This window comes from Triticum urartu, chromosome 2A (assembly GCF_056163025.1).
Source record: "Triticum urartu cultivar PI428250 chromosome 2A, HENAU_Tu73, whole genome shotgun sequence".
Lineage (NCBI taxonomy): Eukaryota > Viridiplantae > Streptophyta > Magnoliopsida > Poales > Poaceae > Triticum > Triticum urartu.
Genome location: NC_141874.1, coordinates 111,595,245 through 111,618,775, shown reverse-complemented (window position 1 = coordinate 111,618,775; position 23,531 = coordinate 111,595,245).

Sequence of the window (23,531 nt, the reverse complement as noted above, 5' to 3'; positions counted from 1 at the left end):
TGCTCAATTGTCGGGACTTCTTCCATGCATTCTCACATGCATGCATATTGTCATACCGATCCGTCTCTCCCATGTCGTTGATCTTATGACTTATGTCTTCTTTCTTTTATCTCGATCATGCGCGCGCGCACACACACACATCCCACGTATACATGTATACCTCTCACACATACACGTTCAAGGTCTCTATGTCTCCATACGTAGTTAATTACCCTCAATCCTAATGCCACATCGAATCGTTCTCCTCTTTTGTGCACATAACTTCCGCCTAGATGGGTAAAACACACACTCACACTTAACAATCTCCTTCTAGCTACCGCCTCTCACTCTTCCCCTATATCCCCGAAACCAATAAGACCATCCCTTAGTTTAATTCCCGCCTACATGCACCATCGATATATAGTAGTCTTCCTCGGTGTCTCTCGAACAAACACGTTCTCTCGAAGTCGACTCCTCTCATGCATATAGGTCCTAATGCGTTTTTCGAGGCTAACTTTGACCAAACGTTAGAGCAATAATATATGACATGCAACTTACACAAAGCATACCTTCAATTTTGTATGTCAAAGGAGCTTCCAATAATATAATTTGCATTGTATACATCTCATGTGCTATTAATCTTGTCAATAGTCAAAGGCTATCTTGAAAAACACATTAGGCCCTATATAGATGGAAGGAGGGAGTAGGTCCCATGCAAAAAATGAGAATAAAATTCAAACATCTGGGCATCGTGGCTCGGTCGATAACATTGAGAAACTTGGTTTTAAAATCATGAAACTTGGCATGGTGTCATGTCATGGTAGTACCATGCCGTGGTAAAAAAATTTGGCCGAATAGGAATAAATTTTGGTATAAGCTTCTTGCAAATCGGAGCTTCTCTCAAGAAGGCTCGTTGTTCTGGGAGGGAACGTGTCACCTTTGTGTGCATAATTCAAATTTGAAATACAAGCACATGTTCCAGTGCACCAAAGTTGGTTGAAAAATCACATGTGTGTCCTCGGGTAAATTTCTAGGTTCCATGCAAGAAATGGGAATGAAATTCAAAATTTTGGGCGTCGTGGCTGGGTTGGAAACATTGAGAAACTTAGTTTTTTAATTCCTGTAAATCCAAAACACGCATGAAAATAATGAAACTTGGCTTGGTGCCATGACATGGCACCAACATGCTGTGGTAAATTTGCAGTCCGATTTGCGAAGGCGCACACATTAACAATCAACAAATTCATTTTGGAAGAAGTGCTGTCACGTTACAATCGGAAACACAAGCATCATTGAAACCGCGGGCATTCTACTTACTAGTACCATTTACGTGCCGCCACGCGTCCCCTTTTTTATTATCTAGGAGGCGACGTGCAGGGTAGCTATTTGAGTACGAGAGGCGTGCGATCAGACCCCTGCGCGTGCTTATCGGGAGGAGAGCCCTTTGACCTCCATTTGCCGTCCACCTCTCTCCCAAGGTCTCCATTAATGGCGTGGCTATGTCTCACTCGACTGAGATTTAAGAGAGAAAAAAGAAAATCTGAAAGCACGGATCTTGATGTAAGATCTGACGGACCTATATAGCATCTACTGCGACTTATAGCAAGACTGATGAATATATAAGGACGATTAATTTTTTTTATCAAAGAAGGGCTTGCCCCTTCCGATTTTCATTACTGAAAACCACCACAATTCACAAGAAGTTCAGCACAACTCCAGCCTAACACGAAGGACTAAAAGCTACCAGATTGAAATCGCAACATCCCAAGAGGCCAACAAAGGCCAAACATCCACGCTAGAACCGAACATTTCACAACTGACGAGACAATACACATCCTAAACCGATTATTACATCAAAAGAAACCAGGAAACTAGTCTCCGCGGCGAGCAGCAATGAGCTCTTTAGTGTCCCCAAGACGCTGCTTGAGAACATCCACGGATTCCTCCACCAGCCTTTGGCGCTCATTGCGGAGCATGTCAATCTCGTCCATAAGTTTCTTCAACAAGGCACTAGTCTCCTCCTGCAGGTCTGCACTTCGGACGATCTTCTCCCTCAGCAGGTCGCGCTCAGCCCGGAGCCTCTCATTGCCCTCCCTTAGTTGCCGGATGACGCCGGTAGCCTGTTCAAACGAGGCTATCATGTCGTCCTGCAACCTCGCCGAGCGGGAGATATGATCCGTCTGGCTATGGACGATCGCATGCATGCGCTTTAACAGTCGTCGCGTGCCCGCGAGAAATTTTCCCAGGCCGCCGCGGCGTGGCGGGACATCTCTACTGCATTCATGGCGCGACGAGACATCTCTGCTGCTTCCGCGGTGCGGCCGGACCAGTCTGCTGCATCGACGGCGCGCCGGGACCTCCGTGCTGCTTCAGCGGCATGGCGAGACCTCTGTGCTGCTACTTCCGCACGGCGGGACATGTCGGTTGCTCTCGCAGTGAGGCGGGACATCTCTCGTGCTTCCGCTTCCATGCTCGCCTCTCCCTAGTGGCAAATTCTCGACCCAGAACTCACGCTGGCCATGGCAGACGCAAGGGAAGGATGCTGAATGACTTGTTTGTTTTTGTGGATGAGGAGTTGAGGAGGAATGTGTAGTCATCTTGGCATACTAGTATTTATAACCGAGTACTAATACGCTCCTAAGTGGGAAACCGTTTAGGTTGTGATCGGTGGAAACAGGTTTGCAATTCAATATAGCGTGGAGTAATTTGGAATGTGACGAGACGCAAGCTCAAAATTTATTGACGGTTCTAGTTTCGAAGTGCGGCACTATTCCTGGATGGAGTACTTCTTTTTCTACTCCCTCCTTTCCGGTTTTATAGGGCTTATCTCAAAATTTTAGTTTTTCCATTTTATAAGGCTCAATTTGGTTGTCCCCAACAAATGTTCAGATTCTAAGGTGCATTAAATTATTGCATGCAAGTATTAAGAGAAAATTGACCAATGCATGTACTTTATGCATGCATGCATTGCAATTAATGCATTAAACCTATCTCTCGGGACTTCTCGCACGCACCATCATACCACCCACAAAAACTTGTACTCTGAGTTTAGTAGTACGTTATACAGGAAGAGAAGAGGTGCACGCACGCACTCGTCCTCTCACACACGCGTCTATTTTTTCTCAAAAGGAGGATGATGACCCCCGGCCTCTGCATCTGGGAGTCACACACGCAAATTGTTGAAATATATCGAGTGCAGTGCTTTGATGTCTCGCATCAACTCGTACATCAACGAGAAGTTTGATTATCCTCTCCCTCGCGGACTTAACTGCACATGCCTTTGGCTGTATGACAGGTTGGCCACACACCTATAGGGCCCACCTGTCATACACGCAAAGGCAGGAGCACCCCTCCCTCACCCATGAGCGTGGTGGCTGGCAAGACTAGGAGAAGCTTTCGCTACACGCTCTCCCTCCCGCATGCGGTGGACATGTAGCGGTTCAATTGGTGTCAGATGGCCAGAAGCATACTGTAGTACTCCTCCAGTGCAGTAGTATTCCATCATTGTTTGACTCCCTGAAGAGGCGAAGAGCCAAGCGCAGCCCGGACGCTCATGTGGCAGTTTGATGTGTATAGTAGTCTAGGATAGCGTGTACCGTGCCTGTAAGCTTAAAATCATTGGGGTCGGCTCCATGCTATGTGGCCGTCTCGAAGTTTAAAAAAAATTAAAATAGTCTTCTGGCCCTACCTGAAAACTGCCGCGCGTACTGCCCGGGAAAAGCCCCACCCTCAACTTTTAACTACGCGAAAACAGTTCGAGCTTGTTCGTTCTATATAAATACAGTACTTACTATATGTTTATTCACCCGTGGGGTTGTTCAATGAATGGAGGGGCGGGGAGCACAAGTGAACAATACTGTAGTACTACTAGTAGTAAGTAGGATTCGTACAGTAGTCACCTTAAATAGAGAGTTTCTTTTCTTTAATGCCACATACACAAATTGAAACACTTGTTGTGGAGAGAAAAAAGATAATCACTCCACTATATATGGACGCAGGGGCCTGAGCGCTTGCTTTACTAGGGTTGCTCTCTTCATTCTCTCATCCTCTCCAGATATAAACAAGACAGCGGTAGCGACATTTTCTCTCTGCTCACCGCTGGTCACAGATCCGGTCGGATCCCTTCGGCCGGTGTGTGTAGAGGACTAAAAGGTGCATCGTTCACGCGGTCATCGCCGCCGAGGGAGGAAACCCACAGCTGCCGGAGGGGCCCGATCCTATGCCCATGTCGTTCTCTCAGACACATGGACGGCTCGGGAGGTCCTCCGACCCTTCTTCCTCCCTGCCGTATTGTCCGCAGATCCGACCTGCCGCCGCCGACATCCCGGCGACCCTCAGTATAAGTTCTTCGAAAGCGGCCTTGCTCTACTTCCCCAGCTCCCCACGTGTCTGCATGTGCATCTTTTTCTACTCCCATCAGCTCTTCCAAAGCCACCTAAATTTTTAGTATTATTAGAGGTAAAGCTACTTCATGCATTCGAATCTAGGGCTTTGTTCAAACAACGAAGAAAGGGGGGAAAGTTGTAGCATGAATCTAGGACTTGATTCAAAGAGGAAATAATATGGTGAAAGTAGTAGAGACCGGATACCCAACTGGTCTCTTGGTTGAAAAGGGAAATGGGAAAACGCAGTACAAACTAGATAAGGAACAGATCTATTATTGGTTGAAAAAAGGATAGAAAGTGGCGGCTGGTGGACAAGTCAACAGAGTATGTCCAGGATTAGATTTGCTGCCATCACATAGTAAAAGGTCTCCAGGATTAGATTTGCTGCCCTCACATAGTAAAAGGTCTCAGGATTAGATTTGCTGCCCTCACATAGTAAAAGGTCTCCAGGATTAGATTTGCTGCCCTCACATAGTAAAAGGTCTCCAGGATTAGATTTGCTGCCCTCACATAGTAAAAGGTCTCCAGGATTAGATTTGCTGCCCTCACATAGTACAATGGCACTCCTGCTGTTTTCCCCAGTATGATAAGTAAGTTGCTCCTTTACGCTGCTGAGTGTCCTGGTGTCCCCACAGTCCCATGCCCTTAAACCAACTCTTTAGCTGCTGTTGATTTACTGTGTCTGGTAAACAAGCAATGCCACCATTAAAGTAATCCCATATTTGAGGAATCTCATTGTTGATCGTAATTCTTCTGGTAACATGAAGCATCGCTGACGTTTTAAAATTTCTATTGTCCTTGCGTGATTGCCATGAACATAATTAAGATGCTTCTTTTCATTTTGTATATGTTTCGTATATTCCTATTGACCAGCAACTATTTACTTTCTATCTTTTTGTGCAGATAGGGATATCCATTTCACCTTGTTGCTATTGTGACCTTTTGGTGAACTGCAGAAAACACTTTTTTTTGAATGAGTGTCTTGTGCAGTTCAAATAAAATGTCACGTGGGCAACATCTCTCAATTTTGGTGGAACTGCACAAAATGGTGATTGGAGTTTCCAAAATCTCCGTCAAGTTCTGCTGGTAATCTCGTGCAACATTTTATTAGCCTTTGCAAGATGGATCCGTCACTATCACCACAATGGCACTTTATTTTAGTGGAACTACACAAAAGGATAAGAAAATTATAGTTGCAACTTACATGAGCCGGACAACCAACCTTAATGTTCCTCAATTTTAGTGCAACTACTAAAGAAGAACCTGCCAGCTCACAAGAGCAAGTACTTCTTGGTAGCTGAATGATGCAATCTTTGCTTCATTTCACGTGAACTACAGAAAAAGGTGCATGAATTGAATCATGGAACTCCAGGCAGAACTCATCCAAGTAGAGCTGGAGGTTGAGTTCAAGGAGGCCGCTATTAAAGCGAAATCATGCTCTCCTGTCTCCTTGTTTGTGCTATGCAAACATGCTGTGCAAACAGGAATACTCAACTACAGATGTTGTGACGGTCAAGAGCATTCGCCAAGTTCTTCGATTGTATGACATGGCTAGCCAAGATGGATTTAATCCCAATATTCACTTTATCAAAAGGCTCTAATGGGTTGGTTCTGAATCTTGCAAGCTGGGAATCAGTGAGATGGTAGGCATCTTTGTTGTACTTATTATTTGGATCTTATTTGTTGGTTCTGAATCTTGCAAGCTGGGGATCAATGAGATGTGTAGGCATCTTTGTTGTACTTATTATTTGGATCTTATTTGTTGGTTCTGAATCTTGCAAGCTGGGAAACACGGCATGATGATGCAGAGGACAACAACCATAACAAACAGTTCAAACTCGGTAGTATTATCTTTTGTGAAAGTGCGACAAATGTGATGATCGTGTGCGTCCTGAGAATAATAATTCTAATTGTTGTGCATGTTGATCCTGTGGCACTGATAGAACGAGCGAATGCATTGCTTGTTTTAAGTACAAATTTCTATTAAAGCTAATTAAATTTAAGTAAAGTGACCACTAACTCCTGTTATTACAGTACCAATACAGACCCGCTCGTGAACCGACGTGTGGCCGAGGGTGCATCTTCTGCCGGGCGTGCAGCGGACGAGGGAGGGGTAGTAACTGTTGTCAACTGTACACACTCAGCTTACTGTTGAATCAAGTTCCCCAAGAGCTGAAAAATGAACTGCTGCCGCTGCCTACACACTCGTTCACTCGAAGAGACTCCAATGGCGATCCGAGGGGTGAGCCTGCTGGATATGGACTTCAACAAGGAGTTCCCCTTTGAGTTCGACGTTCAGTCCTATGGCTGCACCAAGTTGAATGTGATGTACACCAACGATACGGACTCGGTGAAGCTCTGCCTCGCCTCAGTCCTATGGCTGCATCAGGTTCTGGAGCATTCGCCCGTTTCATCGGCAGCACCGACTGCACCTTTGCTACGGTGGAGAGAAGGAAGAACGCGACGATTCGGCCATCTGGTGCAACAAGCTTGTCGACATCCAGAAGCAATACAAGATCATCAGCAACGGGCAGGAGAAGGACTCCGTGGTTGACCTCGCTGAGACCATCATCGACCCCTGATACGCCAACATGAAAGAATACGACCTGAACACGTGGGAGGTACCTCTGAATCTAGCCTACATAACCTACGCGGCCAAGGGCGCATACGCATGCTACGACATGTACATGCTGATCTTGGACATGAGGGCGTGTCTGCTTCCCGTAACCGACGAGTACACGGACAGCCGCATCGTCATGATCAAGCGTGCCAGGAAGGTCTAGATGTTGTACTTTATCTGTTTATAAGCACCTTTATCATGTGAGTGTTTCATGCATTAGCCTATGTGTCGTAATTATCTGTTTTGTCCGAAATATTTCTTTTAAGAACCCATTAATCTGATTGCTTTTTTAGTGGCAATTTGCTTATGTATGTAAACTAGTTCAGTTGTCCGTAAAAAAACTAGTTCACTCGGCTGCCGTGCTTTGAATCTCTTTCCTCCCAACATATTCCCCTCCTCAGGTGGACCCAGCAGGTCTCTGAATTTTGTCCCACTTTCTTTTTGATGTAAACTGAGTTTTCTCCCAGTACTTTCCCCTAGAACCAACTCAACTGTCCCACGTCTAGCCTAAAAAATAATAATACCCCACGTACTATTAACTCATCAAATTGAAATGATATTTTATTTCATAAGTTGAAAGTTCTTACAAAATAATAATAATAATAATTGTTTATATATAACTTGGCAAGTTAACTCCTAGTGATTGCGTACATAAGCTTGCAAAGATTTTACTAATGTGCAATCATGTGTTTATGTTTTTATAACATTTTTCCGTCTAGCCCAACATGATATTTTCACCCAGCCCAGCAAGTTCACGGCTTTCGAGAAAAATGCAAATGGGATTCAAATGGGCTGCATAGATGCTACATCATTGTTTCACCCAGCCCACCAAATGGACTAAAAAAACAAATGGACTGACATCTGGGTCCACGGCCACAACCCAGTTTTTTTGTGATTTGCCAAGTAAGTCGCTTTGTCAGGCCTGTTGGGCTGCAAATCTTTCAAGACGAGGAGAGCTTTCATTCGGCTGGCCGAGAAAATGGCCCATCAGTAAGGAGAAATGGGTTGTACATTTTTAAAACACATCAAACCGGCAATTAGTTTCAAATATCTTTTTTTTCGTTTCGAGATTTTAAATTACATTAATTTTTATGAGTGGAGAATTTGTTGGATTTTATATTGATATAAATTTATTTTTAAAATCAGTTTGAATGTGAGTCGAAATTTCGGGATTAAAAACAGTTCGGACCGCACCAAAATATGCAAAATTTCGTATAATTTTTTAACCGTGGCCACAATATGGGCTGTAATGCTAACAAAAAGAATATGGGCTCCAAAAAAACCTTACGAATTAGCAAATGGGCTGTATGCTGTTTTCCACAGATTTGAGGCTTTCCTAAAAAAAGGTTGACGCACAAGCAGTGACTGTTGGATGGCCATCCAACGGCCGTCGTGCTTCTTCAATCTCTGCTCTTCCTGCTCCAGCCGCTCAAACAGGTGCCGGTGGGACTGCCTGCTCCCTTCTCCCCGCGGCCGGCTCTGCTGCCGCGCAGGCCTCACCGCCCCACCGTACTCCCATCGCTGGCCTAGCCATCCCTCTACTCACCCACACCTGTTGTTATTCTCCGGCGACGGCAAACGAAACAGTAAACCCTCGTACAGTTGTACTCCCCTCCGCATGGGAAACAACTGCCGAGTCTTCCCTGCCTCCGTGTCGTTCCCTTCCTAGGCCTCGCCGTCGTCCACCGCCCTGGTGCTCTCGGCGCGACCTGGTCAACGTGGTCAACAACCGACATGCATCTGAAGTGGACTTTACGTGGAGAGTCCGACAGCTGGGTCCATGGACGCACGCAAGGAAATGCCTCCTTATTACACGCAAAATAATGATTCCTCCACCTGACATCAGGGACCCACCGAAAGGGCCTCTGTATTTCGTGAAAAAAACGTTACCGCCACTGACAGCTCAGACCCACTAGCTATATCTTCGCACGCAAGGAAGTGCCTCCTTATTACGCACAAAAAAAATGAATACTCCCCCTGTTAGCTGGGACCCAGTATAGTGGCAGGCTAACTTGTGGGCCTACTAAGTTGACGGGGACGGAGGGCTTTGTCAACTTAGTCAATATGCACGATTCTAGCTCCAGTGACCGTACGATGTCCATCCAACGGCCGTAGTGCTTCTTCAACCTCTGGTCTTCTTGCTCCAGCCACCCAAACCAGCGCCGGTCGTGCCTCGTGCTCCTGCCTCCCGTGGCCGGCTACGATGCGGCAGAGGCCTCACCGCCCCCTACTACTCCCATCGCTGACCAGGCCATCCCTCTACTCACCCACACCCCCTATTATTCTGCGGCGACGGCAGCCTCACACCGCAGCGAACCAGTGAACCCTCATACTCCTCTACGCGTGGGCATCCACTGCCGCGTCTTCCCCGGCTCCACGTCGTCCCCTTCCTAGGCCTCGCCGTCATCCACCGCCCTGGTGCTCTCGGTGCGGCGTGGTCAACGTGGTCAAGGAACGGCTTCCATCGGACGTGGACCGTACGTGGAGAGGCTGACAGCTGGGTCCACAGCCGCAGCAAGGAAGTGCCTCCTTATTACGTGCAAAATAATTATTCCTCCACCTGACAGCGGGACCCACCGGATGGGCCATCGTATTTCGCAAAAAAACGAACCCCCCTGACTGCTGGGACCCACTAGCTACATCTTCGCACGCAAGGAAGTGCGTCCGGGCAAAAAAAAACGATTCGCCCCCTGACTGCTGGGACCGACCAGCTACATCTTCGCAGGCAAGGAAGTGCCTGATAGTCGGGACCCACCTGGTCGAAGCGTACGTAGCGTTGTCATTCTGGTCGCGAACGTGTACATACATACTGGTCGATGTAGAGGCGCGCACGTGTCGTAGTAGAGGCGCGCACGTAGCATTTACACGTACGTACAACGGCCAGGGTGCAAGAAAGAAAATACGGCCACGTATGTGTACATACGGGCGGGGTCTCGAACGCCTACTCGCGCATATGTACGGCGACGGCTCGTGTACATGGCTGGGTCGAAACGGAGAAACAGTGTCATCGTCGTGTTCATGGGGAGGCAACGGAATGCGTCGTGTTCATGGGGAGGCAACGGAATGCGTCGTGTTCATCGTGAGGGCTTGGACGGAACAAGCGATGGAAAAGAGGCTTGGCGTACCACAGAACGGAGGAAACGGCCTTGTGTTCGACCGACCATGTTCAAAACGGGATCCTGTTCATCGGGAGGGGCCTGGCGTACAGCAAAACGGAGGAAACGGACCTCCTACGGTCGAAGCAGGGGTCCTGTTGATTGGGAGGGGTGTGGCGTACCGCAAAACGGAGGAAACGAACTTGTGTTGGAGCGCTACGGTCGAAACGGGGGTCCTATTCATCGGGAGGGGTGTGGCGTACCGCAAAACGGGACTCCACGAGATAATGTTCATCTCTACCGTCGACCTCCTTCAGCCTCCACGGGCTCCTGTTCATCCAGCCTCCACGGACTCCTGTTCATCCAGCCTCCACCGCGCGCTACTCCACTGGCTACTGTTCAACCACCCCTCCACCATCTACTGTTCATCCAGCCCTCCACACCACGGGGTCCTGTTCAACCACCCCTCCACCGTCTACTGTTCATCCAGCCCTCCACACCACGGGGTCCTGTTCAACCACCCTCCACCGTCTACTGTTCATCCAGCCCTCCACACCACGGGGTCCTGTTCATCCACCCCTCCACGGGCACCCCTCCACCGTCTACTGTTCATCCAGCCCTCCACCACACCACGAGGTCCTGTTCATCCAAAGGCAACGCCACCGCTCACTGTTCATCCAAACCCCCCCGCAACACTCACTGTTCATCCCATCGATCGGCTTTAGTTAGCAACATTAGTGAAGGAATCGCTCGAACGGGTTCAGTTAACAGCCATCGATCGATCGCTCGGGTTCAGTAACGCGTAGCCTACAGTGCAATCGCTTGGGTTCAGTTAGAGCCCAATGCCTCGCTCGGGTTCAGTTAGAGACAACGCCTCGCACACACGCGCGTACGTGTACGAGAGAAACGCGCATCGCTCGGCCCCCGAACTCCCACCGTAACCGGGAACTCCCTGAAATTTTCCTCCCCCCTCGCTTCTACCACGGTTTTTCTGTCATGGACGGCCCAAAGAATATCATGCAGCTGCGTCTCCGGCCAGCCCAAGACGAAAAGCCCATTTTCTGTCATGATTTTTTGTCATAGAAGTAGGAGCCCACCACATCTATGATGATACCGGGTTTTGTCACAATTATCGTCATAGAAGTGTCATATGTATGACAGAATTTTTTTTCGTTTGGCCCAAAATGTCACGGATGTGTCTTTTTTTTGTAGTGTCTGTGTAACCCTAGCCCCCTCCGGTGTCTATATAAACCGGAGGGTTTAGTCTGTAGGACAACAACAATCATACCATAGTCTAGCTTCTAGGGTTTAGCCTCTTCGATCTCATGGTAGATCAACTATTGTAATACTCATATCATCAAGATCAATCAAGCAGGACGTAGGGTATTACCTCCATTGAGAGGGCCCGAATCTAGGTAAACATCGTGTCCCCCCGCCTCTTGTTACCATCCGCCTTAGACGCACAGTTCGGGACCCCCTACCCGAGATCCGCCGGTTTTGACAACGACATTGGTGCTTTCATTGAGAGTTCCACTGTGTCGTCATCATAAGGAGGGATGGCTCGGCTCGTTGTCAAGAACAACATCACCTCTGGGGGAGCCCTGGCTGTAGGCCAAACTCTCTGACTAGGCGGCTTTGTCATGACCGCCCGCTCGGCCGCTGTGCCGACAATGACTTCTCGGGTCATCGAAAATAGCCTCCACATCGGCTCGAAATTCACCGAGCAGATGGATCCAATGGAGCTCTCCTCTTTGAACGAGCTCTTGGATCGCATTGCCGATCTGGGAGTCGCTACGGACTATGATCCGATCGGGCTTAAACTCGACCAAAGGGAAATTAACTCTCCGCCGGTCATCCATCAGATAGCGGTAGTGGAGGAGCAATGCGGCGATTCTTCCTCTATCCTGAGGATGAACTATGTACGGATTCCCGAGCTCTCCGAGCCGGATACCCGTCCACGGGAGGACATCGCCCTAACCCTGAACCTGGAATCAGGCAGCATGCCGAACCTGCGGGGCAACATCCCAGAGCTCGAACTTCCAAGATCGGAGACTCCCCAGCCCCTGGGTCTCATATTGGGTCAAGGTCTGGACTTAAATCCACCCACCCACCCAAATATAAACGATCTTTCCCACATTAGGCAAGATCCCCAAGAGACAGTACATCACTATTGGGCTAGATTCCTCCTTGTAATGAACAAGGTCAAGGACTGTCGCGAGGAAGACGCAATTTCGTTCTTTTGCAACAATTGCACGGACAAGGGAATCCTCAACGCCATAAGTCGCCATGACATAGCACACTTCGCTAACTTGGCGGCCATAGTACGGAAGTATTGTGCGATGGAAAGCGCCTGGAAAACCCAAACAAAATTTTGGGATAATCCGGCTCTGACAAAACCCCCGGTCTGAACTAAAAGGGTGCACTCTCATAAGTCGCCCGACTCAATTACAAAGAAGCAAAAGCCCACTACAGGGCGTGGAACCGTATTGGAGGGATGGCTCAACGGGCCCTGCAAAATTCATAGTACATCGGATACCATACCAACACACAGCCTTAGAGCATGTTGGGTACTCTGGCAGGTGGCCAGGAGCGGTGAGGATCTCCTCATTCAAAACACCACAGAGCACCATCCCATGGATAACAATACAATATTGACAGTCTTCGAGACCTTTGCCTCAAATAATAGGCGTAAGTGAGCACTCCGCAGCCTTGCCAAAGTCTGCCACATGGCAGCAATAAATCCATGGAGTGACACGGCTATCACCTTCAATGCCAGTGACGAACCTAAATTCCGAATATCCCGAGCACCAGCCGCCTTGGCCCTCAGTCCAAGGACGGCTTTCCGCTTACTAAAGTGCTCATGGACGGCAGCAGCGGATTAAACCTCATTTATGAGAAGACTCTTCAAAAAATGGAAATAGACAGAAACCGTATTGAGCAAAGCAGCACGACCTTCCGAGGAATCATCCCCAGTCGGGAGGCACGTTGCGCTGGGAAAATCACACTAGATGTGGTATTTGGCACTCTGGAGAACTACAAGTCCGAAGAAATTACATTCCAAGTGGCCCCATTCAGTAGCGGATACCACGCCCTTCTAGGGCGGGAGGCATTCATGATCTTCCAAGCCATACCCCATTACGGGTACATAAAGCTCAAAATGCCCGGGCCCAATGGAATCATCACTCTAGCTAGTGATCCAGACATAGCACTCCGCGCCGAAAACAAAACTGCCGCACTGGCCCTCGAGGCACTATCCGAAGCCCTTGCACCGGAGGAATTAACTGCGCTGCGCTCCATAGTGGACAAGGACGATGTGATACTCGACAAAAGATCCAAGTCCACCTCTTTTAAACCAGTGGATGAAATAGTCAAATTCCAAGTCCATCCAACGGACCCCACAAAAATAGCATCCATCGGGGCATAGTTAAACCCCGTTGTAGATGCCGCACTACGGGAGTTCCTGCGCGGGAATTGGGACATATTCGCCTGGCATCCTTCAGACATGCCAGGAATCCCACGCAGGTTGGCCGAGCATAGGCTTAACATTGTAAAAGGATTCAAGCCGGTCAAGTAGACTCTTCGGCGTTTCTCTAAACCTAAGCGACAAGCCATGGGAGAGGAGCTAGCCAAGTTACTGGAGGCCAGATTCATTAGAGAAATAAAACATCCGGAGTGGCTAGCAAGCCTGGTGATGGTACCAAAGAAGGAAAAATCCTGGTGCCTATGCGTCGACTTCAAGGACCTTAATAAGGCTTGCCCAAAGGATCCCTTCCCCCTCCCTCGCATCGATCAAATTATCGACGCTATCGCAGGACACGACTCATTGTGCTTCCTCAACGCATACTCCGGTTACCAGCAAATTAAGATGGCGGAGTCCGATCAAGCCGCAATGGAATTTATCACTCCATACGGCCCCTTCTGTTTTAACACAATGCCCTTCGGGCCCAAAAATGCCGGCGCAACGTATCAGCGCATGATTCAGACATGTCTGGAAAAGCAGATCGACAAAATAGTGGAGGCATACGTAGACGATGTGGCCGTTAAAACCAAACACGTCGAATCCTTAATAGTTGACTTGAGGCTCACGTTCAACAATCTCCGAACATACGACATTAAGCTCAATCCGGAAAAATGCGTTTTCGGCATGCCCGCCGGAAAGCTCCTCGACTTCATCGTCTCCAGTGGAGGAATTGAAGCAAATCCAGCTAAAATCCGAGCTCTGTCGCAGTTGGCTATCCCAACTGACCTCAAGCAAATCCAGAAGTTAACTGGATGCGTGGCGGCCTTAAGCCGCTTTATCTCGCGATTAGGAGAAAAGGCACTTCCCCTTTATCGCCTTATTCGGTGCACCAAACACTTCGAGTGGACGGACGCAGCCACGGCCGGATTGGAAGAAATAAAAGCCATCCTGGCCACTAACCCAATCTTGGCCGCGCCAAATATCAGCGAACCAATGCTGTTATATATAGCGGCAACTCACCAAGTTGTAAGTGCAGTGCTCGTCGTCGAACGAGAGACGGACGGACATAAATTCCCATGTCAAAAGCCGGTGTATATTATGTATCCACTGTCCTCACTCCATGCAAATCACGGTACCCACATTATCAAAAAATAGCATACACAGTATTCATGGCATCCCGGAAATTAAGACACTACTTTCAAGAGTGTTAAATTACGGTGGCCTCAGAAGTACCACTCAACGATATAATAAAAAACTGCGATGCTACAGGCCGGATTGCCAAATGGGCCATCGAGCTCCTCCCGTTCGACATAACATATAGACCACGACGAGCCATTAAGTCGCAAGTACTGGCCGATTTCGTCGCCGAGTGGACAAAAGCCGAACTCCCTAAAGAGTACGACACATACTCCAATTGGATCATGCACTTTGACGGCTCTAAAATGCTGGCTGGTCTGGGGGCTGGCGTCGTCCTGACGTCCCCCACTGGAGATACAATCCAATACGTACTCCAAATACTATACACAGACTCCAACAACGCAGCCGAATACGAGGCCCTATTACATGGTCTCCGGATGTCAGTTTCCATGGGCATTCAACGCCTGGAGGTGCGTGGGGATTCGAATCTCGCAATATCTCAAATAAATGGAGACTTCGATGCCAAGGATCCGAAAATGGCGGCATATTGCAACGCCGTCCTCAAAATGTCAGCTCGGTTCGAGGGGCTTGAATTCCACCATGTGGCTCGGGAAAACAATCAGGCGGCGGATATCCTCGCCCGTATCGGCGCTAAGCGCGACCCTGTCCCACCTAACATCTTCTTGGAAAAGTTGTTTAAGCCATCCGTGGTATGGGAAGGGGACACCAGTAACAATAGTCCGGACCCGGCCACAACACCAGATATCGAACACTCTGACACAATCGGAGGCTCCACCACCGAAATAACACCTTCAACCCACGTGATAATGGCCGTAATCGCCCCATGGACAGAACCATTCATGGCCTACCTAACCAGGCAGGAACTACCCAACGACCAAAATGAGGCACGCTGCATAGTGCGGCGATCTAAAGCCTACAAGGTCCACGGGGGAGAGCTTTATAAGAAAAGCACTACCGGAGTCCTTCAAAGGTGCATCTCCGAAGAGGAAGGGCGGAAGCTTTTGGCAGAAATCCATGCTGGACTCGGCGGCCACCATGCCGCAGCCCGAGCCCTTGTAAGCAAGGCCTTCCGTACATGTTTCTATTGGCCGACGACCCGAGGAGATGCACAAGATCTGGTCCAACGTTGCATCGGTTGCCAGCTTTTTGCAAACCAAAGCCATATGCCGCCTACCACTCTCGAAACAATCCCCATTACTTGGCCCTTTGCGGTCTGGGGACTTGATATGGTAGGAACCCTTAAAGGGGGAACCCATAAGAAAAAATACTTACTGGTCATGGTGGATAAATTCACCAAATGGATAGAAGCCAAACCCGTTAAACGGCTGAATCCGGACCGGTGATAAACTTCGTATATGGGGCTGTACACCGTTATGGCATCCCCCACAGCATCATCATAGACAACGGCATGAACTTTACAGCCGACGAGGTAAAACTTTGGTGCAGCAACATGGGCATCAAGCTCGATTATGCTTCTGTCTATCACCCGCAAACTAACGGTTAAGTCGAACGAGCAAATGGTCTTATCATGAGCGGCATCAAACCTAGATTAGTGCGGTCCTTAAAGGAATCAAACACGCACTGGGTAGAGGAGCTCGACTCCGTACTATGGGGGCTGCGGACCACGCCGAATCGTACTACCAGATACACACCGTTTTTATGGTGTACGATGCAGAGGCGGTTCTGCCTTGCGACATAATTCATGACTCACCTCGAGTGCGCATGTACGAAGAGAAAGAGGCCGAGCTCGATCGGCAGGACAATTTGGACGCCCTGGAGGAGGAGCGCGACGTGGCAAAAGCCCGTTCCGCATTCTATCAGCAACAGTCTTGAAGGTATCAAAGCAGAGAAGTATGGGCCAAAACCTATAACGTTGGCGAACTAGTTCTACGCCTGCCGGAGAAGAAAAAGAAGAAGCTCAAGCCCAAATGGGAGGGTCCCTTCATTATTGACCAGGTTCTAACCGGTGGAGCATACCGTCTGCGGGATGCATCGGACAATCGACTCGAGCCAAACCCATGGAACGCAGCCAGACTCCGAAGATTCTACGCCTAGTGCCGGACTCTATGTTCATCTCCTTACCCCCGTCAATTTTTTGCATATCCGTTATCTATCTTTTCTCCCCTCCTCTCTTCCTTTTTCTTCTCCTCCAGGCCTTAAAAGGCTAACTTGTGCCTTGACTACACAATCTTGACGCGCTAACCGCGCTCATTATACCTGGGGCTTCTTATACAGAAGCTTAATATAACTATTTTTCTGGGCTTTATGCCCCACACATGTGCTACTCTTCCGCATGTACCTTTTTTCGCCATTATATGCATCGATATGACTTAAGTTTTGGCCAAGCTGGGTTGCCTGGCTCTTGTATTTATGCCCTACGTTCCCGTTAATTCGGCTAGGGCATAAGGGGAGCACCTCTGCGATTGTTACTGTCGGGTCAGACGGATGTGTACCTCAGACTAGGTGAAGCCGAAAGCTAGCGTTCTTAAGGGAATATTCAGTCGATGAACAAAAGATGACTTTTATTTACTTTGATACATGCCCCCGGATGTTTATAGTCTGCGTCTCTTTTCACAGTTCGGACATGCACATTAGGGCATGCGTACCCAGGGAAAGGAACCCTTAACGGAACTATTCTCCCTGGAAGATGTTTCTTACTATTCATGTAATATAACATAGCTAGTTGGGTATTGTCTGTTCAAGCACTTATGACCCCTACGCCTGGTTTCCACGCATACCCCGATTTTTACATAACCGAGCGGGTATTCGGATACACTCCGGACTATCGGGTCCAGAGGTCGAAGCGAAAAGGTCCGCCATGACAAATGATTTACAATCCGTCTAGGACATTATATATGTCACTTAAAATACACAATCACTAAGACTGACTAAATTCTTCTTCTATACCATCCAACAGGTTGTCTAGCCGACAATCCTGTTCGGAATACTTTGCGGCTAATTCTACTTGGTCATACACCAAACTGACGGGGATCTCTTTCCCATCGGGCCCCACAGGTCCGACCTCGGCCATGTGGTTTGGGTCAGCTTTGGTATATCGCGTCTTCACCATGGCCCAGGCTTCCCTTGCACCTTGTCGGCAGGCTGATATCTTCCATAATCGGAAGCGCCGCCGTGCTCCCTTGAGATTCTCTATAAGCTCCCCCATGCCTCCTGGCGGGGAGGCGGATGGCCAAAAGGCTTGGGAAATACCCTGCATCACCTGCCGAACTTGTTCATGCAGTTGTGAGAGCTCTGGTAAAAGATCACCCGCAGACCCGGGCATCTCCTCTGCGGGACGACCCGTCAGCATACCTGCAGACATAACTCTGTTAGCCGGCTTCTTCGCCGAACTCTTTCAAAAGTTCGTTCAAGCACTTACTAAAAATGCCGCGTCGAAGCCGCGTATTCTCCTTCATGGAGTCCGCAAGCTGGGCTCGGACATCTTTCAGTTCCACGCCTAGCCGGATATTGGCGTCTTGGAGATTATTTTTCTCCTGCCTGACCCGTGTAAGCACGCGCTCGCCAACATTTAGCTGTCGATTAGCACGTTGCGCATTCTCCGGCACGGCCTCCGGATTCACTCCGGAGCTATCTGCAACATCTATTGTTAGATTTGCATGCCTGCCGCATACTATTTGGTACCTATCATTCTTTGCAATGGGAACAAGTGTTACCAGAGGGGCCTTCTCGGACTCCTTCAACACGGCAACCGTGGCTCGTAGCTGGGCTTTGCACTCTTCCAGCTCTTGAGACAATTGGGTATTCTTCTCTGTAAGAACCTGCACAATTAATGATCCTTAAAGCAGTTGTGTCAACTGTTTCAAGTCTCAGGGGCTACTGATATATATAATCGTCAGATTTTCTTACTCGTATATCCTTTACATACTGGTCCGTGGCTTTGGCAAGACCGTTTTGAGCAGCACGGATGTACGTGTCTCCTGAGTTGAAGGCATCGAACGCCTCTTGGGAGAAACAAGCGTCACGGAGTACGGCCCGGCGACGCCTGTGATTCATGGCGCTCTCCACTTCGGAATATCTAGCGGATAGTCTATCCGCATCCTCTGTAGGAGGAGCATCCGGCGTTCGCCCCGTGTTAGCTTCCGCCTCTATATCCGGCCCTGGAGCCCGACTGGTGGAGGCGTGATCGGCAACCTCTCCGGATATAGTCCGGCGAGCGTTTTTCCTACTAGGAAACATGGACGTCATTATATTTTAAGCAAGATGACAACCACAGAGCAAGGTTCTGTATCATACCTCTGCACCGGTGTCTCAGTCCTGACCGCCTTCCTTTTTAGCCTACCCGGCTTCGGTGCCCCTTGTTGGCGAGTCACTGCGGGTTCGGCATGGTGTCTCGAGGGCCTTCCCTGTAAAACACCATATGTGTACGGTAGGTGAAGTGCATAAAAGGGGATCCTTCTCGGAAATTGGGACTCCAGTTTTTCTTACATGTGATGCAGGGAGTAGCCCAGGATAGTCGGCTATGATGGCCACCATGGCATCATCGCAGTTCAATTGATAGAATGTCCTGCGGATCAGCTCCACAAATATATTCGGATCCTCTTCGAGTCCGGGATCGAGGGCCCGGTCAGGGTCCTCCGGTTGTGGAGGTGGGCTGTTGATCTCCCTTACAGCTTTTCGCAGTTCCTTCCATGAAACGGCAAGGTGAGTATTTATGACGAAGAATGCGCGAAGGTTGGGAGTAAAAAGTGACAGCTCACCCAGCTTGGGGGGTTGTACAGGGAGAATCCATCCCATGGCTTAATACGGATGATCTCCTCTTCCTCTCCCTTGAACAAATTGGACGGAATTTTTGCTAGAGAAGCAACTGAGTCCGGTCCCTTACGCCCGCAGCGGGTGGCATCATCTTCCCCGTTAAAGCGCCACATGGGGTGCCCTCGATATTGAAGTGGTTGCACCCCCCGCATTATACATATTGACATAACCTCGATTATTGTCAGTCCTGATTGAGCCAACACTTTTATCCGGCCCATCAGGTAAAGGATTTCTCTGTTATCTTCCTCCTGAGGGCTCCGTGGGCGCCAGCTTCGGCGTTTCTTCGAAGGGGCATTGTCGATCTCGGGAAGACCCATCCGAACAGGATCTGGAAGGGGGACGTCCTCCATGTAAAACCACTCCGAAGGCCAGTCTTCGGACGTCTTCTTCGGGGTCCTGGATAGGTATCCGGTCCCGGTGATGCGCCATATTTCGGCTCCACCCACTTGATATATTGACCCCTTCTGTGTACGGGGCACAAGGCAGAATAGCCTCTTCCACAGATCGAAATGAGCTTCGCAGCCCAGAAATAGCTCACAAAGGGCAACATAACCAGCGATGTGTAATATGGAAGCGGGGGTGAAATTATGCAACTGGAGGCCATAAAACTCCAGGAGCCCGTGGAGGAACGGATGGATTAGAAATCCAAGTCCCCTTAGTAAATAAGGGGCAAGGCATACCCGCTCCCCCTTGGAGGGATTGGGGAAGCTCTCCGCTTGCTCCCTGCCATTATAGGTGGCGAGCCCGGCTCGAACGGGAACCATATATTCTACAGGGAGAAATCCGTGGGTCTGCAACTCTACTAATTGACTGTGCGGGATGGAACACTTCTCCCAATCACCGGGCCTAGAGCTACGGGAGCGGGAGGAGGAGCTGCGATGGCCGGCCATGTTGGAATGGTTTTTTCCGAGCGCGCTCCGATGGATACTCGCCGTGGGAGGTTGGTGTGGTCTGGATCTAAGAATCCCCGTCTCTTTAATAGACAGTTTACTTACATGGCTAGGGTGGAAAATGTAAAAATGCCCTGGCTCCTCGCATTCGCTCGACACGTGGAAGATAGCCCTTATTGGGCACGGAATCCAAGAAGTGCAACATTTATGGGGAGCCGGACACTGCTCAACGTATATTCAGAATTTGGAGAAGAACCCGCCTTGCAATGCCGAAGACAATCTGCGCACTCATCGTCATTGAAGCCTGGTTCGGGGGATACTGAGGGAGTCCTGGATTAGGGGGTCTCCGAACAGCCGGACTGTTGGACTATGAAGATACAAGATTGAAGACTTCGTCCCGTGTCCGGATGGGACTCACCTTGGTGTGGAAGGCAAGCTTGGCAACACGGGTATGTAGATCTCCTCCCTTGTAACCGACTCTGTGTAACCCTAGCCCCCTCCGGTGTCTATATAAACCGGAGGGTTTAGTCCGTAGGACAACAACAATCATACCATAGGCTAGCTTCTAGGGTTTAGCCTCTTCGATCTTGTGGTCGATCAACTCTTGTAATACTCATATCATCAAGATCAATCAAGCAGGATGTAGGGTATTACCTCCATCGAGAGGGCCCGAACCTGGGTAAACATCTTGTCCCGCCTCCTCCTGTTACCATCCGCCTTAGACGCACAGTTCGGGACCCCCTACCCGAGATCCGCCGGTTTTGACACCGACATCGGGCAAGGCCCCATTAGAGATTCTCTATGGCAGAAAGTGCCGTACTCCTCTTAATTGGTCAGAGACTGGTGAACGCCAACTTCTGGGCAATGACTTCATCACAGAAGCTGAAGAAATGTGTAAAGTCATCCGTGAAAATCTCAAAGCCGCGCAATTGCGCCAGAAGAGTTACTATGATAGCAAGCATCATGACTTGGCTTTGGAGATCAGAGACCATGTCTAGCTCCGCGTCTCTCCAATGAAAGGTACTCGTCGCTTCGGTATCAAAGGGAAGCTTGCCCCTAGATACGTGGGTCCTTTCAAGATCATTGGCAAAAGAGGCGACCTCGCCGATCAACTTGAGCTTCCGTCCAACTTTGCAAATGTGCACGACGTGTGTCACGTGTCACAGCTTCGCAAGTGTTTCAAGACTCCTGACCGCACCATCAACTTTGAAGAGATTGATCTCCAAGAATACATGTCTTATCATGAGCATCCCGTTGCTATTCTTGAAGAAACCGAGCGCAAGACTCGCAACAAGTCTATCAAATTCCTGAAAGTGAAGTGGTCACATCATTCTGACCGAGAAGCCACCTGGGAACGCGAGGACCACCTCCGTTCCGAATATTCGGAGTTCTTTCAGTCCTAGATCTCGGGACGAGATCCTTTCATAGTGGTGGAGTGTTGTAACACCCCGGATGTAACTTACCATATTTGTTCTCCAACTCTTGCCATTTCCGGCTTTAAGTTATGATTTCCCTTCGTGGTTGGGTTTGTCTTCGTTTTGCATTTTGTTCATGTCATGCATTTAATATCATGTCATCATGTGCATCTCATTTGCATATGTGTTTGTCTCATGCATCCGAGCATTTTCCCCGTTGTCCATTTTGCATTCCGACACTCCTACGTCCTCCGGCGCCCCCTTTTGCCTCTTTTCATGAGCGGGTGTTAAACTTTCTGGGAATGGGCCGAGATTTGCCAAGCGGCCTTGGCACACCACCGGTAGACCGCCTGTCAAGTTTCCTGCCATTTGGAGTCCGTTTGATACTCCAACGGTTAACCGGGGAACCGTAAAGGCCTCGTGTGTGTTGCAGCCCAACACCCCTCCAAGTGGCCCAATAACCCATCCAAACCCCCTCCATCCTCTCGGCCGTTCGATCATGATCGCGTGGCCAAAAACCGCACCTCATTTGGACATCCCTACCTCCCTCTACCTATATAAACACCTTCCCTTCCAAAATTTTCACAGTCAAACCCTAGCTCCGCTCCCTCTCTGCCGACGGACGTGTCCGGTCCGGCCGTACAAAAACCGCGCCGCCGCCCGCAACCTATCAGATCGCACCACGTCACCCTTCCCGCACCCACATCTCCACCGCCGCCCGGGGCCCAGATCCGGCCTGCCCCGGGCCGAACCGGGCCACACCGAGCCCGCGCCCCGCGCTGCCTCCTCCACTCCCGCCGGTGCCGTGCCTCTGCGCCCGCCTCCGCGGCTGCCCGCCGCCGCCGCGCAGCAACCCTGGCCGCGCCTCCCCGGCAACGCGCCGCCCGGCCTCGCCCCCTCCGCCGCCGCATCGCCCCGACCGGCGCCGTCCCAAGCCCCGCCGACCGCGGTCCTCTTCTTCTCCGACGATCCTCGTTCTCCGCACCCAGATCTGAAAACCCGAGGTTGACTTCGAATTTCTGCTAAGTCCTTTAATTCTTGCATTTTGAAGCCCTGTTCATCAATTGTTAGGTGCTGATTCTTAACAGATCATGAGCAATTGTCATTTTTGCCATGATTATTGTGTGCTGCATATGGGCATGAGCTCTACATGTGTTTTGGGCTACGCCATGCCATCTTTACAGGGGTGTATGCCATGTATTTTTGTGATCAATGTGGTGACTATCAAAAGCATGCAAAGTAGCCCTCGTAATATTGCTGATTTCAGAGACTTAGAATTTCACTAAGTCCTTGCTCTGCTGTTATTTTTATGCCATGTATTCATGTTGCTACAGTGAGTTACATGCTTGTTTTGAGTATGTTCAGTAAGGATGATTTTGACATATGGTTATGCTCTATCCATCCATGCCCCTGTTTGCAATTATGGAGTGTCATATCATGACTGAATCTTGCTCTACTTTTGCTATAAAATGTTCCTGGCAGATTGTTTACGTATTAATCAATTCTGCCAAGGTTGTTGTAGTGGATCCATGCATGCTATTAGATTGTTCTTGCTATGGTTAGCTTCTTGAACATGTCTTCTTGCTGGTAGTATGCTTAGTTTGTCATTCAATGCCTTGTGGTGAGTGAATCGAGCTCGCAAAGAGGCCTTCATTACTCTGTATATGCCATGTCCAGTTTTCTGCCAAGTCTGAATCTGTTAACGAAACTTGCTATGTTTACATGGATTCCATCATATTTTCTGTGCCCTTTTGGC